At 35.4% G+C, this 18,021-nt stretch overlaps 1 pseudogene across 1 annotated transcript; it reads left to right on the forward strand.

The window, feature by feature from the left end:
* The first annotated feature begins 2,711 nt into the window (after positions 1-2,711).
* LOC307189160 (ribosomal protein eL42-like) lies at positions 2,712-3,434 on the forward strand (annotated as a pseudogene). Its single transcript has one exon. The product of its transcript is annotated as a ribosomal protein eL42-like (transcript).
* Positions 3,435-18,021: the final 14,587 nt, after the last annotated feature.

An 18,021-nucleotide genomic window follows, 5' to 3' on the forward strand; every position in this document is an offset into this window, starting at 1 on the left:
TACTTGACAAAAAATACCATCTTTTGTTTGTTTTTTAATGTACAGATGTGGTGGCCATTTTTTTTTAATGGATGCAAATTCTTTGACACCTCTCCCATCTAGAGGTGTATTCTATGTCCTCTCCCTCCCCTAGAATCATGGGGTCCTTAGGGCTGCTCTGAAGATAAAGTATGGGAGAAGTGAATTCATGAGACTTGTGGGGTTGGGCTATAAGACCAGAGAACTTCTGCTTGGCTCTCTTGGAATGCTTGGTCTCAACACTATCCAACTCAGAACACAGCCACAATGCTGAGAGGGGCTCTAGAGACGGTCCCAGATGAGCCCAGCTTTGAGTCACCCCAGCCCAGACATCGGATATGTGAGGAACAGAGCCTCCAGATATTTGTCCCACACTGTTCCACTCACCCCCAGCAATATGAAGCTTGATATATATCATAGAACATCGACAAGCCATCCCTGCAGTGTCTTGTCTGAATGTCTGACCCACCGAATTTATAAGCATTACAAAACAGTGGTTTTACACTACTAAGTTTGGGATGGTTTATTACTCAGCAATTTCCTTGAACAACTCATGAAAACATGTGAGAGAAGAAAAAATAATGAAGTGGTTGGAGACTCAGAGACTGCAGAACTCATCTTCAGTATGCAAATTTGAAAGTTGTTAACAGGTAGCCTAACAGGTAAGGTTTATGCACAAAGCTATACAAATAGGCTTCCAATCATCTGTTATAAATCTGTGGCATTTGTCTTCCTCCATTTTATTTCTTCTCCAGTTATATAATCTTAAGTCTGGGCCCTGAAATCTGAGAGGGAACAGATCTGGTAGGTTTGGGTCTTCTTTACCCATTCCCATATCATCACCCAAATTACACAGATATAGTGCAATTTGGGTCTTTATTAACAAGTTACCATTTTCAAAGATACTGCACAATCTTACCACATTAATGAACTCTCATCCACACAGTCCCAGAGGAAAAGAAGGAACAAAAATTCCAATTACCGAATCCATTTGCTAAGAAAACCGAGTTCCCTGTAAGTGGAGCCTATCATATTTTTCTAAACCTTTCCCTTGAGTTTGGCAATTCAGTTATACAACATTCTTATGGCTAAGTTTCTCTTCTGTTGCTTCCTCTCACTTTTGGTCCAGATGTTCTCTTTGATTTTTATTTCCTTGTTCCTTTGGCTGTGCTATTTAGAGTGGTGGTTTTTATAAACTTCTATGTGACATTGTATGTTATCAAGCACCTCAGGGATTGGATCTATTCATTTCTCCATTCTGTACTCATTACCATCTCTTTCTCTACATGTTTGAATGTTCTGTGTGTATGAAACTGTAGCTCGGTCCTACGGCAAGTGAAAGTACTGACAACATAGGTCCTTATACAAGGTACTTCCTCTCTGATGTAGATAGAATATACAAATAGCATGAAAAAATGTGTACGCGAGAAACACAAGTAAAGGAAAATGTATCTGCTGTACTTATGACACAGTAAGAATAGTTTTATAGTTTGACCAGGCTCAGCTACAGGACACAGTGGGAACTCTGCAGCTTCAATGATTGGCCCAAAAAGTACTGAGCTTGAGTTCCCTCTACTTTCTCTCCACTTGACTGAGCAACTAATGCATGCCAGGTAGTATGCTAGTCAGTCTGCATTTTTATTTACCTGACTCAGTGCTTAGCTTGCCACTTACAATATTGGCTAATTAACTAAAAGATCAAGCCAAGACAACAAATTTGAGGGTTTGTCCAAGGCAAGGGAAGACAGTTGGCTCAAAGGCGACAAACTGTGGAGTGGCAGTGCTACAGTTGTACGTGATTGGTCCATTAAAAGCAGAATCCTGGTCAAGTCTTTCATATGCTGGCTACCTACTCTGTCATCAAACTGTGCTAAGTCTCTGCCTACAAAGAGTATAGGTGTCACAGGAGAAGTATATATAAGATTCAGTGGGGGTACAAAGAACAGAAAAATCTAACCCCAGAGGGAAGGTAAATAAGTAAGGCAGGGATACAAGGTATCCAATGACCCAAGTAACTGGATTATAGTTTAGAATAGAGCTACATACCTCAAAAGTAAACTAGCCAATCTAAAACCCAAACAGATACTGATACAAAACACCATGGATGAATAGCAAAAACACTATGTTTAATAAAATAAGAAAGACATAAATGAGTATATGTCCTAGGACTCCATTAGAAGAAGTTCAAGAACAGGCAAAACTAATCTATGGTGAAAGAAATCATAACAGTAGTTGCTTCTGCAGAGTACTGGCTGGAAAGAAGCACAAAGGAAGTTTCTAGCGTGATGAAATATTCTATATCTTGTTTGAGTGTTAGTTACAAGACAGGATACATTTGTCAAAATTCATTAAATTGTGAACTCAAGATCATCTCAGTCTCTTATTCTGCTTTATGCTTGGCTTCTCAGCCTCTCAGCCTTGGGCACTTATACATCAAACTCCTTGAAGATAAGGACAACAGCAAATATTTGGTTCATTTCAATGCATTTCCGTGCTCTCCAGTAACTGGGGCCCTCAAGTCCTGAAGGACATGAAAGCTCAGCAATACCAGTAAACAATTCATTTTGTATATTATTTTTTTAAACATCTTTATTGGAGTGTAATTGCTTTACAATGGTTTGTTAGTTTCTGCTGTATAACAAAGTGAATCAGCTGTACATATACCTATATCCCCATATCTCCTTCCTCTTGCGTCTCCATATATTATTATCACTTTTATTCTACTGTTTTTGTCTTATCAAGACACAAGCCAGTCCATTCCATCCAGAAGTAAAGGTCTAAAATAGATTTTAATAAAACAGTGCTGTGCCGACTGAGGAGCCATATGGAAAAAGATAAAACTGAGTCTGTTCTTCACACTGTACACCTGTATGAATATTAAGTGGATCAGAATAAGAAACTACATAGGAGGAAAAAACATGAATGCATTCCTTTATAAGGCAAGGGCAGATATAATTTTCCTCTGATTCAAAATCTAGAAGCAACAGAGGAACGACTTGACAAATTTAACTACATCAAAATTAAAAACTAAAAAATTTGCATAATGAAACACTATATACAGAGTGAAAAAGTAGATGAGCTTTCTTTCCATGATGATAGTGTCCCAACCAACATGGTAAATGTTCCTAAAACTCGCTGGACTTTCTGTAAGACATATGGCAAGCACCAACCCCACAAAGTGGCACCGTACACAAAAAGGTAAGGATTTTCTATATGCCCAGGGAAGGAGGATTTGACAGGAAGCTGAATTATTATGGTAGGCGGACTAAGCCAGTTTTCCAGAAAAAGGCTAAAACTATAAAGAATATTGTGCTCAGGCTTGAATGTGTTGAGCCCAGCTGCAGATCTAAGAGAGATGTAAGCATTTTGAACTGGGAGGAGATAAGAAAATAGAGGGCCAAGTGATCCAATTCTAAGTTTCACCTCTTGTTTTACTATGAAGACAATAAAATCTTGAGGTTATGTTCACTTCAAAAAAAAAAAAAGATTAATGACAAACTTAGAAGAATGTTTGCAACTTAGAGTTTTGATATCCTTATTATTTCAAGCACTCATAATTGAGAAGAAAATGATCAAGTTCTTAATACAAAAATTGACAAGAGATATGAAGAGAACACAGAAAAGGAAATTAAGATGCATCTGTGTGTGTGTGTGTGTGTATGTGAGAAACTAATGCTAACTTCTTATTCCTAACTAGGAAAATGGAGATTTTTAACTATATTCTGTAGGCTTAATTTTAGTACTACTATTAGTTTTTCTATTTTTAAACCATTATAGGTACTTGGATAAGTTGAGTAAGTAATTGTTTTAATGTTGGTGAGAATAAGGATTTTCAGTTTGAGAGACAAAAGTCCTAGAAATAAAAACCCTACATCTCAAAATTGAATTAGAAATATTAATGTAAAATTAGTTCATCTCTTTTGTTTTAAAGAAGACCTGGAAGCAGTGGAAAGTGAGGCGCAATGAGCAACCCTAGAACCCAGATTGTGATCTCTAATTCCCATTACCCACAAAAAGGAAGGAGGAAGTTCTCTGGGAAAAGATTGAAACCAAGTCGACCATAGCTCATACCCTCTTGACCAAGTAGATGATTGGCAATTTTTCTATATAGAATACTTATAGCTAACAAACACATGAGGAATGTTAGAATTAGAAACTCGCCATTTTGCAAGTTTGAAAAAACATTTTCAAAAAATTGTCATGAATGCACAGTAAAACTATTAAGAGAAAAGTTGAAGTGACCAAGAAGCATTCAGCATTACCAAACATTAGAATACTGGACATTTTATATGTTTCTAGCTGTGAATTTGAGGTACACAGTACCATTTATGAGGTTTAGGGAAAAAATTTAATGTGATCCAGTCATGCCTTTATATCTAAGTTCATTCTGCCATAATGTGGATCATGCAGGAGCAAGTAAAATTGTGCCACTGTAAGTAAATCCAGTCGTAAAAGACAACTGGTCCAATTTTTTCAACAAGTCAATGGCATGTGAGAAAAAAGGGAAAGAAAGACTATTCTAGACTAATAGTTAAGGAGATGCTTAAGAGCCATAACAACCATATGCAATGAGTAAATCTTTTTTTGAGAAAAAATAACTAAAAACATATTTTTTATACCACTGAAGACATTTTAACATGGATTAGGCATTCTAAGCTATTAGGGAATTATTGGGGTCTTTTTTAGGTGTAATAATAGTATTATGGTTATGTGACAAAATACCTGTTTTAAGAATATATACATACAGAAGTGGATTAAAATGACAAAATGCATTTACTGTCGGTGTTAAATACTATATATATTTCACTACATCATTTGTAGAAATTAAGCTTTTTACATGTTTTAAATTATGTGTTAATGACCAATGTAAGTACAAGTCTTTTTATAACATTTATTTATACTGCCTCAATTCCTAGCTAATCTTGAGGTGGGGTAGTTCATATTTCCCAATAATTCACAGGAGGCAGAAAAGAGATTTATAACTAACTCTTGAGGCATTATCATTTTTTATATCATATTCTCATTAAATAATTCATCTCTAGTAACTCTGACTTTTATCCATGAGTCACTGTATAATAGAAAACCCTTTTTCCATCTAAGAAAAGGGGCAGTGAAGTATGCTATTTTTAAAACAAGAAAAAATTGACAGTTTTCAGTGGATGGAATCAGAACTCAGGATTAATGGAATAGTCCCCAAGGATGGTCAAATGTGATTCTCTGCAGATGGCTGCACAGGATGACACTTCATAAAACATCATTTCTCTGCTAAGCTGCACAGCATCTCTGGTGCTTCAAACATATTGTTTATCTCATCAAGAGGAGCAGGTTCTAAAGGTAAGAACTGAACAAGTGCCATTGTGCAGGAAATGGAGCAGATGGCCCATCTATGATGGTCTGCCTTTACTTGATGAGAGGCTGATCCAATCCCAAACAGACCAGTTGCCAATTAAAAGAGGTCTTGGCTGAGGGAATCTGTACTTTCCTGTGACAGATAATCGGCTTAACCATTTTCTCAGACTCTGCCCACTATTCATTTCCATCACTGACCTCTCCAGAAATGCAGAAGTCCCTTATGACCAGTTCTGTGCAATATTTCATTGATACTTACTAATGAATGTCTGGATTTTACCCAAACTTCTCACCTCAGTTCTATGCTACATTTTGTTTTCACACCCCTTCTAGCCTGATCACTAACAAAGAAATGTGTCTGTGTTTTGTAAAAGAACTTCAAAGACATGGATTAAACATGAGATTTGTTTTGACTTCCTTCTATCACAGAAATGGGCTTTATTAGCTGTTCTTTCTAAACACATTTTAGGATTGTAACATTTTGGAAGAATGGAATTTATTTAAATTTTCACAAAAATGGGTGTAAAAAGATATTGTGATTAGCAGGCATATTTTAACTTTCAAAGTTTAGGATCCTGAGCTCCAGTGTCATTTAAGGAAAACAACATGAGTCTGAAGACCATCAAGATTAAGTGTCTAGTGCCAAGAACCAGGAGTCTACCTTGAGGGAGGAGAAGGGAGTTTTCTGTTTATAAGAGGATCCTTTGACCAGGTCAGTCAGCTCATGATAGTTAGTAGACAGCCTGAGTAACATGGATCAAGGTATGAGCTACATAGCAAAGTAATGGGCCCAAAACTTGCCACATCTGAAGAAAACCTGAAAGAAATAGTAAACCAGAAGAAGAGGGCAGTGGTTTGGATACAAAAGAGTAGGGAACAAATAATGTATGCATGCAGAATGAGATCAGCTCTGGAAAGAATTTGGCTCTGTGTTTTTTTAAACTTTGGTATGCTTTTTTTTTTCTCAAAGTTGGGGCATTTTCCTACCACACCCCAAATCTGTTAGATAATAAACCCTCTGGAAGCAGACTCCATATCTGTGTTGTTCGCCACTCTTTCTCTAATGCCTACCACAGTGCTTGATATCTAGCAGGTGCTCAATAAATTCCTTCAATAAAGGAATACCTAGCACAGTACAGAAACTGAGTAATTAATCTCTAAAATAATAAATGAATGTTGACTAATACCCTGGGCATGACTAATCTGGAACAATATTTTTTGTTCTTTTTTTGTGTTGAATTCAGGAGAAATTGGAGGACTTCCTCTCTAGTATTCAGAACATGGAGCCTGGGATTAATTCTTCTGTCACCCAGGCATTGAAACCATTTCAACTTATAGCTGAGCGCTTGAATTGTTAGAAATTTCAGGGGAATCAAAAGTTTCTTCTTATAAAGAAACTTAAAGTATTCTGATCCTGTATATATATATATATATATATATATATATATATAGATAGATAGATAGATAGATAGATAGATTTATTTATTTATTTTACTTTTTTGACTTATTAAGAAATAGATCTTTAACTTCTTTTTCCTGTATTTCATAACAGCTTTCAAAAAGATCTCCCTGCCTCCAGGCTTGCTTCCCTGCACTTCATCTTCCACATGCCTCCAGCATAACCTTGATAAAACCCAGATTTTATCAGGTCACTAACTCTTATGTTCCAAAATCCCTCCATGGTTCATAATTCATGCCTTAGCATGGCAGCAAATGCCCTTCATCTTCTATTTTCAGCCCCATCCAGGTCAGGCCTCTTTACCCACAGATCCCATCCATGTACCACGCTCCTGCCATACCACACGTTTCATCAACCTTGAACTCGTCCATAACTTTTCCCTTGTTCTTTCTTCTGTTTTATATGATTCTTTCTTCATTTTCATCCTGGCAGTATCCAACTCCTCTGTCAAAATCTAGTTTAAATGCCACCTTCTCTGTGAAGCTTTTCTTACTCATCCAGATAGAATTAATCACACTTTCTGTGTTCCCATACCTTAATGTAGAGTGAACAGATGGAAGCAAAAGCTTGGGAGCCAGAAAGATCTCATTTCCAATCCTGGTTCCTCTGCTCACTCTGACCTTGGACAAAACACTTAAGGACTCTGAACCTCCTATTTCTCTTTTATAAAGTGGGTATAATCATATCAACATGTCAGAGTTGCTGTAAAGATTGACTGTGATCATGGATACAAAACACTTAGCATAGGTCTTGGCTACATAGTTAAAACTCAAAGGAAGGTACTTACATTGCTTTTATTACCTTATTAGTATTTTCTCATTCATCACAATCTGATTGGTATTATAGATAACTGCATACCTGCCTAATCATTGATACAATGATTTCCTGGGCTTGGCTAGGAAAATGTACCACTATATCAGAACTGTTGATTCATGTGTATGAAATCATTTGTGTTAAATTAACAGCATAAATATATATGCTGTTATAAATTGTCTTCTCCAGAGCTTTGCACATAATTGTCCCCGAAAAAGCAGCAGGACAGGAACTATCCCTTTTTGCCTCCTTTTTACCCCAAAGTATGAAATTAACATGACTTTATAAAGGTTTTAGAGAATAATATATAAATCTACCTCTAACCTATATTTCTAACAACATAGCCGCTATAGGTAACTTGGGCTGGAATTGCATTGAGACTCCTGAATGATTCAGCTGACTCAGTTCAATTGCTGCTTAAGTATGTGCTATGTCCAGGTCATTGGGAAAGCAGTGCAGAACAGAACACAAAAAGCTTTCTTTCTAGTTCAATTAAAGTAAACAGTGACTGTGCCCTGTTGAAATAACAATAACATCAAATGCACCTAAGATACCTAAATGGGATACATTTGTGTCAGGCAATTGTGTCTCACCAGATCATATCTGTGCCTCTGGTCCCCAGGAGAAGCACTCCTACTCTAACATCAGTGTAATCCTTCCAGCTGTGTCACTACCCAGCCAAAACTCTTCTGTGGTTTCACATTTCTGACCTGCAGCACATAGTCCAAACTTTCAGCATGGCACAAAAAGCCTTGGAGAAGCATGACCACACCTATTTTCCTTGCCTTGCCTCCCTTACCTTAGTTATAACTCCTATGTTCCAGCCATGGGAAAATTGTCTCCTTGGACTCTCAGTTTCAACTCCAACAGAGTAAAGAGCTTAGAAGTTATCATTCCTGTCCTTATAACAATTAAAACCTGGAAAAACTGAAAATTACTTTTCTTGGGACCATCAGAGAGAACTGAGGTTGCAGGGGAAACTATAATACTGAAAGCTGGAGAAATAGGCTCATCCAGAGACACACAGCCAAGATCTTCTTACCTGGATCAGAAACCCACTGGAGCCATGAATTGGTAGTAATACTTAAATGGCATTTTGATGAACTGCTGGAGGCTGTGGGTGGAATAGCTGGAGAGTGAGAAACTCCTGAAGACTGCAGTCTTAGGGGCTAGAGGACACACTTTCATGGGTTTTACTACCTGGAAACTCACCAGGTTCTCATGGTGAAGATCTGAGAAAGATCCCATCATGGCTCTGGCAGGGGGAAGGAAAGAGTAATTACTGTGAAATATGGCTAGAGATTTCTCCATAATAAAGATCTACACTCCAGGTGAGAAGCCTTCTAGAACACTTTTCCTGCTGGGGAAGTGCATGCCTCTCACTCCAGTCACTTCTAGCCTTCTGGTCTAACCTAAGGATATGAAAACATAGTGAACAGGGGACCAGGCCTCAAAAAAATAGATTGAGAATGCTGCAGCCAAGAAAAAACAGTTGAAAGTGGGGTATTGGAGGAAAGCTACACCAATGGAAAAACACTTATGAAAGTCACAGGCCCAAGACACAGGCTGTGCAAAACAGATTTAATCTAAAGATTATAGAATGCTCCCCCTTCCCCATAAAATACCACAAGACAAACAGGGCTCCAGTATAATAACAGTGGATTGCAGCTGAATGAGCAGCAAGACACAAACTCTGAAAGGTGGAGTACTTATGGAAGCCCAAAGTCAAATAGGGAGACAAAAATGCAGACACTAGAGGAATGTGAAGACTTTAGCACCTAAAGCTAGAGCAAATATTAAACACAACCAAACTCCTAACCAGCTTACATAAATTCTCAAACCAAATACCTATATACCTCAATTCCATTACCTATTATTTATGTTTTAACCTAAAACACATCTAACTTTCATCAGCAACAAAATAATTATAAGATATATGAGAGAAAAAACAGTTGTAAGAGCTAAAGCAATCATCAGAACAAGAACTAGATAAACCATGGATTTGGGGACTATCAGAAAGGGAATTTAAAATAACTATGATTCACATGTTAAGGATTTTAATGACAACATGCAAGAACACATGGGTAATGTAAGCAAGATGTATAATCCAAGAAAGAATCAAAAGGAAATTCTAGAAATCACAAAAAGTAGAACAGAAATGAAGAAAGTACTTGATGGATTTATCGATAAACTTGGCACAGCTGAGGAATGAACCAGTGATTTTTGCAGATAGGTCAAAAGAAATTATTAACTGAAGTGCAAAGAGAACAATGAATTTAAAAAACAGAATGGAATGTGTAGAAACTGTGAGACAATTTCAAAAGGTGTAATGAACACATAATTGAACGCAATTGAATTTTCCAAGTACCTTCAAAACTGATGACAGATACCAAACCACAGGTCCAGGAAGCTCAACAAACACAAAGTAAAATAATGATAAACCACCTCCCCCCATTCACATGCGCGCGCACACACACACACACACACACACACACACACACACACACACCCTTAGGCATATCACATTAAAACTGTAGAAGACTGACTACAATAAGAAAATCTTAAAGATATCAGAGGGGAAAAAGTAAAAACTTATGAATAGAGGGGCAAGTATAAGAATGACAGTGGACTTCTCATTGGAAATCATATAATAAAGAAGAGACTGGAGTGAAATATTTGAAGTGTTGAAAGAGAAAACCTCCAATCTATAATTCTATATTAAGTGAAATCATTCTTTATAAGGGAAGAAGAAATATGGAATTTCCAAGACAAGCTAAAACTGAGGGAATTCATCATCAGACTTGCCCTGAAATCCAAAAAAAGATTTTCATGCAGAAAGTAGATAATACAGGTCAGAAATTTGGATCTCCCTAAAGACAAGAGAGAGAAAAAATAATTTTGCTTTTCTTATTCTTAAAAAAAAAACTTATCTTTTAAATCAATTAACACCTATCCCTCTAAAACTATTCAAAAGAATTGAAGAGGAAGGAATACTCCCAAACTCATTCTACAAGGCCACTATCACCCTGATACCAAAACCAGGCAAAGAAACCATACACACGAAAAAGAAAATTACAGGCCAATATCACTGATGAACATAGGCATAAAAATCCTCAACAAAATACTAGCAATCTGAATTCAAAAATACATTAAAAGGATCATACACCATGATCATACACTTGATCTCACTATCCCAGGGATACAAGGATTTTTCAATATCTGCAAATCAATCAGTGTGATACACCACATCAACAAATTGAATAGAAACCATATGATCATTTCAATAAAGGCAGAAAAAGCTTTTAACAAAATTCAACACCCATTTATAATAAAAACTCTCTAGAAAGCAGGCATAAAAGGAACATACCTCAACATAATAAAAGCCATATATGACAAACCTACAGCTAACATCATACTCAATGGTGAAAAGCTGAAAACATTTCCTCTAAGATCAGGAATAAGACAAGGATGTTCATTTTCGCAACTTTTGTTCAACATAGTTTTGGAAGCCCTAGCCACGGCAATCAGAGAAGAAGAAGAAATAAAAAGAATCCAAATTGGAAAAGAAGTAAAACTGTCACTGTTTGCAGTATGATACTATACATAGAAAATCTTAAAAATGCTACCAGAAAACTACTAGAGCTCATCAATGAATTTGGCAAAATGACAAGATACATAATTAATACACAGAAATCTATTGCATTTCTATATACTAACAATGATAGATAAGAAAGAGAAATTAAAGAAACAATCCCATTTACCATCACATCAAAAAGAATAAAATACCTAGGTATAAACCTACTTAAGGAGACAAAAGACCTGTACTCTGAAAACTATAAGATGCTGAAGAAAACATCAAAGACAACACAAAGATGGAAAGATATATCATGTTCTTGGATTGCAGGAGTAAATACTGACAAAATGACTATCCTACCCAAGGCAATCTACAGATTCAATGCAATCCCTATCAAATTATCAATGGCATTTTTTCCCAGAACTAGAACAAAAAAATTTTAGAATTTGTATGGAGATACAAAAGACCCCAGATAGCTAAAGCAATCCTGAGAAAAAAATGGAGCTGGAGGAATCAGGATCCCTGACTTCAGACTATATTACAAATCTACAGTAATCAAAACAATATGATACTGGCACAAAAACAGAAATATAGATCAGTGGAACAGGATAGAAAGCCCAGAGATAAACTCACACACCTGTGGTCAATGAATCTACAACAAAGGAGGCAAGACTATACAATGAAGGAAAGACAGTCTCTTCAATAAGTGGTGCTGGGAAAACTGGACAGCTACATGTAAAAGAATGAAATTAGAACACTCCTTAACACCATACACAAAAATAAACTCCAAATGGATTAAAGACTTAAATGTAAGACTGGACACTCTAAAACTCTTAGAGGAAAACATAGGCAGAACACTCTCTGACATAAATCACAGCAATACATTTTTTGATTCATCTCCCAGAGTAATGGAAATAAAAACAAAAATAAACAAATGTGACGTAATTAAACTCAGAAGCTTTTGCACAGCAAAGGAAACCATAAACAAAACGAAAAGACAACCAACAGAATGGGAGAAAACATTTGCAAATGATGTGACTGACAAAGGATTAGTCTCCAAAATTTACAAAGAGCTCATGCGGTTCAATACCATAAAAACAAACAACCCAGTCAAATATGGGCAGAAGACCTAAATAGACACTTCGCCAAAGACGACATACAGATAGCCAAGAGCCACAGGAAAAGATGTTCAACATCACTAATTATTAGAGAAATGCGAATAAAAACTACAATGAGATTTCACCTCACACCAGTCAGAATGGTCATCAACAAAGTCTATAAACAGTAAATGCTGGAGAGGGTGGGGAGAAGAGGGAACTCTCCTACACTGTTGGTGGGAATGTAAATTGGTACAGCCACTATGGAGAACAGTATGGTGGTTCCTTAAAAAACTAAAAATAGAGCTACCATATGATCCAGCAATCCCACTCCTAGGCATATGTCCAGAGAAAAACTTGGTTCAAATGTATACATGCACCCCAATGTTCATTGCAGTGCTGTTTACAAGAGCCAAGACATGGAATCAACCTAAATGTCCATCAACAGATGAATGGATAAAGAAGATGTGGTACATGTATACAATGGAATATTACTCAGCCTTTAAAAAGAATGAAATAATGCCATTTGCAGCAACATGGATGGACCTAGAGATTATCATGCTAAGTGAAGTAAGTCAGACAGAGAAAGACAAATATCATATGATATTGCTTACATGCAGAATCTAAAAAAAATGATACAAATGAAATTTACAAAACAGAAACAGACTCACAGACTTAGAGAATAAGCTTGTGGTTACTGGGGAGAAGGTTGGGGTGAACAGACTCACAGACTTACAGAAATAAGCCTGTAGTTACTGGGGAGAAGGTTGGGGTGAACAGACTCACAGACTTAGAGAATAAGCTTGTGGTTACTGGGGAGAAGGTTGGAGTGGGGATTGATTGGGAGTTTGGGATTGACATGTACACACTGCTATATTTAAAATAACCAACAAGGACCTACTGTATAGCACAGGGAACTCCGCTCAATATTCTGTAATAACTTTAATGGGAAAAGAATTTGAAAAAGAATAGATACGTGTAAATGTATAACTGAATCACTTTGCTGTACACCTGAAACTAACACAACATTGTTAATCAACTATACTCCAGTATAAAAAATTTTTAAAAAGATAACAGTTTTAAGTCATAAGAGTAACAATTTATTGGATGATTGTACCATGTGGCTAAGTGAAATAAATGAAAACAGTATCACAAAGTATATAAGGGAGGAAACGGCAATACTCTGTTATAAAATACCTATACAACTTGTGAATCAGTATAGTTTTGAAGGTGGAGTTAGATTGTTAAAAAGTGTATATGTAAACTGTAGGTCAATAAACAATTTGAAAAGAAGTATAATTGTAATGCTGAGAGGAGATTACTGAACATTTTATATGATTCCATTTTAAGACTAGAGAAAACAGAAAAAAAGGAGGGAAAAACAAACAAGTGACAATAGACAACAGATACAAACACAGTAGATGTTAACACAATTATATCAATAATTACTTTAAATGTGAATGGTCTGAATACACCTATTAAACACCTACATTGTCAAACTGGATAAACAACACAAGACCTAACCATATATTGTCTATTTGAAAACCACATTAAATATAAAGAGACACAAGTTAAAAGTAAAGAGATTGAGAAAAACATACCATGCTAACACTAATCCAAGAAAGCAGAAGTAGCCATACTAATTTCTGACAAATCTACATTCAGAAAAAGGAAGATTATCAGGGATAAAGAGAGGCATTACATAATGATAAACTGATCAATTCTCTAAGAATACATAACAATCCTAAACATGTACCTAATAAGAAAGCAGTAAAACATATGAGGCAAAAATTAATAGAACTAAAAGGAAAATTAGATAAATCTACTACTAGATTTATAGATTTCAACACACTTCTGTTAGTAATAGATCAACTGGCAGAATAGGAGTAAGGGTATAGCTGAGCTTAACATCACTGGCCATAAAACACCTAACCAAAATAGAACAAACTACACAAACTGTGTTTTCAAACCACAATGGACTTAAACTAGAAATTAGTAAGAGAAATATAGCTAGAAAATCCCAGTCATTTAAAAACAATAGACTTCTAAATAACACATGGGTCAATGAATACTCAAGAGAAATTTTTATACATTTGAACTAGTTGAAAATTTAAACACAATTTATCAAAATGTGTGGAATATAGCAAAAGAGGTAATTAGAGAAAAAATTATAGTGTTAAAATCACATATTAGAAGATAACAAAGGTAGAAAATCAATAACCTAATCTTCCTCCTTAGGAAACTAGAATAATTTAAGCATAAAGCATGGAGAAAAAAATAATAAAAATTAGAGCATAAATCACTAAAATTTAAGACAGGCAAATGATGGACAAATATCAGTAAAACCAAAAACTGGTTCTTTGAAAATTTCAATAAAATTGGTAACAAAGAATAAAGAAGACACAAATTAACAATATCAGAAAGAAAAGAGTGTTCATATCATGTATATTAAAAGGATAACAAAGGAGTACTATGAACAACTCTGTGCCCACAAATTGAATAACTTAGATGAAATGGACCATTTCCCTGAAAGACATAAACTACTAAAATTCACACATGGTGACGTAACTTGAAAAAACCCTATCTATTAAAGAAATTATATTAATAATTAATAAAATTCCGAAAAGAAAAGTACCAGGCCCAAATGGTTTTACTGGTGCATTCTACAAAACATTTAAGGAAGAAAGAACACTGACTCTCCATAATCTCTTTCAAACAATAAAAGCAGAGGAAAGACTTTCTAACTCATTTTATAAAGGCCAACATAGCCCTAACAACAAAACCAGATAAAAACATTACAAAAAAGAAAACTACAGATAATAATACATAAATTTACATGCAAGTCATCAATAAAATATTAGCAAATTGAATCCAATAATGTTTAAAAAGAATTAAACATGACATCCAAGTAGAATTCATTTCAGGTATGCAAAGATGACTCAACATTCGAAAATCAATCAATGTACTCCATCTATAGCCAAAAGGCTAAAGAAGAAAAAAATCACATGATCATATCAATCTACACCAAAAAAGCATTTGGTAAAATCTAACGTCCAATCATGATTTTTTTTTTTTTAAGTCAGACAACTAGGAATAATAGGAGAGAACTTTCTCAGCTTGACAAAGAACAACTAGAAAAACCTACGTTCTGTGTTATACTTAATGATGAGAGGCTAGATGCTTCCTCCCTAAGATCAGGAACAAGGCACAGATGTCCTCTTATCACTGTTCTTGTTCAATATCTTAATGGAAGTTCTAGCTAATGCAATATAACAAGAAAAACATACGAAAGTTATACATGTTAGAAAGGAAGAAGTGAAACTTGTTATTTGACATGACTGTCTATGTCAAAAATCCCAAAGAATCTACAAGAGAATGTTAGAATGAGCCATGTTGTATGGACGAGAGTTTGGCACATCAGTATGAACTCATGCTCAGCTCAGTATTGATAAGATGGTTACATATAAAAATATTTCTAAATATCTACAACTGGTTAATTTATACATATTTTTTTTCTTTCTCTGTCAGCTGAGACACCTAGCAGCAATGATGTCACAGTAGCAACAAGTGTACCTAGCACCCAGATCCTGATTTCTAATACCAATCGCCAATAAAAGGAACCAGGCATCCTTGGAGAAATGGCTGATGCTAGGACACAAATAGGAAACATACAAAGTATACAAGATGAGCCTAGAGCATTGAGTAGTGTCAGAAAGAAAATATGGGGAAGAAAACATAATGAGAGGAGTAAACCAAAGAGATACAGGAGCCCACTGAAGGAACTCCCAGTGGCAAAGCTGGACCAATTTAAGCAACAAATAAAGGAGTATTGTATTATAATCCAAAGTATAAGATAAATTTCCATGGGTTCATACTGATTTTATATACATATATATGATTGATTGAATAAGTGAGGATAACAGAAAAATCACCCATGCAAAACAGTTTCAAATTATGTAGCTACTTCACTCTCAAGGAGGTGGAGTATAATTCTTCACTCTTTTAGTAGGGCTGTGCATAGTGACTTTCTTCTTAGAAGTACAGTATGAAAAATGGAGAAAAGGAAAAAATACCATAGTGGAGAAACATAACACTGATGAAGCTAGATGATCAAGATTAATATAAAAAATCACAGGCATATTGATAATGTCTATCAAAGATAACATCAGACAAATCCCAAATGGGGGATATGCTACAAACTGCCTAACTAGTACTCCTCAAAAACTTTTAAGGTCATCAAAAACAAGGAAACACACAGTCACAGCCAAAAGGAGACTAAAGAAACAAGATTAAATGTGATGTAGTATCCTGGATTGGATCCCAGAACAGAAAAAAGATGTTAGGTAAAAAATATGGAAATTAGAATAATGTATTGACTTTAGTTAATGATTTGTCAATATTATTTCATTAATTAATATGACAAATTAGTATGACAATTTTATCATACTAAGATATTAAGAAAATCTGGGTACAGGGTACACATGAGAACTCTGGGCTATGTTCACAATTCTTGTGTAAATCTAAAATAGTTTATTTTAAAATACTTTAAAAATTATCTTTATCCTAACATAACATGTCCTTCTCATCTCTCCTTCTCATGATGTTTTCTTGGTCAGACATGAGCCTGCTTCTCCATGTGACAAAAATCTAAGACATTGCTTATTCTATAAAGTAATCTTCAACCTCTCCGGACAGTATTTGTTGTTTCTCCTTCTCTTGATACCATGACAATTACCTCATTACAATGTAATCATGCTTATTTCTTCCCACACTAGGCTGGGTTGTCTGTGGTCTCCACCATGTCTTATTATAAGTGTTGAACACAATGGAGGTTAATGTCTGTTCACATACATTATGTTGTATGTTCATCCCAACCAACCACCTTGTGTGTTGACAGGTCACAATTTTTGCCATTTCAAATGAGTAAATTGAGTCTCAGAGAGTGGAAAAGTCTTATCATAGTTTATTCAACATTTAAGTGCTGGAAAAGGCATTTATCTCGTTCTTATGGCTCTACATCTACTTTCTCCTCCCATGTAGAGATAAGCCGAGGCTCTTCAACCTGGCTTTAAATCTTGGTTCTGTCCACTTCTATCTCTTTGATCTTTGGCAAGTCATGAAATCTAGGTGAAATTAAAAACCTTTATATATTTTTAGTGGAACAAATGATAGTATTTACCTTATAGAGTTTTGTGAGCATTAATGATACATTGCTTGTAAAGTAACTTATCTGGTAAGAGCTCAATAAATTGCAACCACTTATACTATTACTAATATAAGTGAAAAAATAATAAAACTATTTTAGAATCAATGAATCAACCTTGCCAAAAAATATATATAAAAAATTAAGGCAAAAAAAAAAATTAAGGCCACATTTTATTTGCTCTATTTGGGCCAACACATAGGCTCTTATTGTTTTAGCTATCCTCCTTTAAAACACAGGTTCAATGGTAAGGAACCAGAGTTCTATTTGAGATGGCAGTTTGGACTGCATGACCTCTAAATTCTTTTCTGTACATATATTCTTCCATAGTCTTTATTTCCTTTGCAATCCCCCAAGTAATGCAGCATACAATATCAGAAGTTCAATAAAGGATGTATGGCTGAGGCTTTCAAACTCCCAACACAATCACTTTCATGTTGCCAATTTTGATTCAGTTTGTGATTTATGGGCATATGGAGTGTTTTGCATTCCAGAGTTTCCCCTTTTT

The sequence above is a fragment of the Stenella coeruleoalba genome, assembly GCF_951394435.1.
Source record: "Stenella coeruleoalba genome assembly, chromosome: 7".
NCBI classification, from domain to species: Eukaryota; Metazoa; Chordata; class Mammalia; order Artiodactyla; family Delphinidae; genus Stenella; species Stenella coeruleoalba.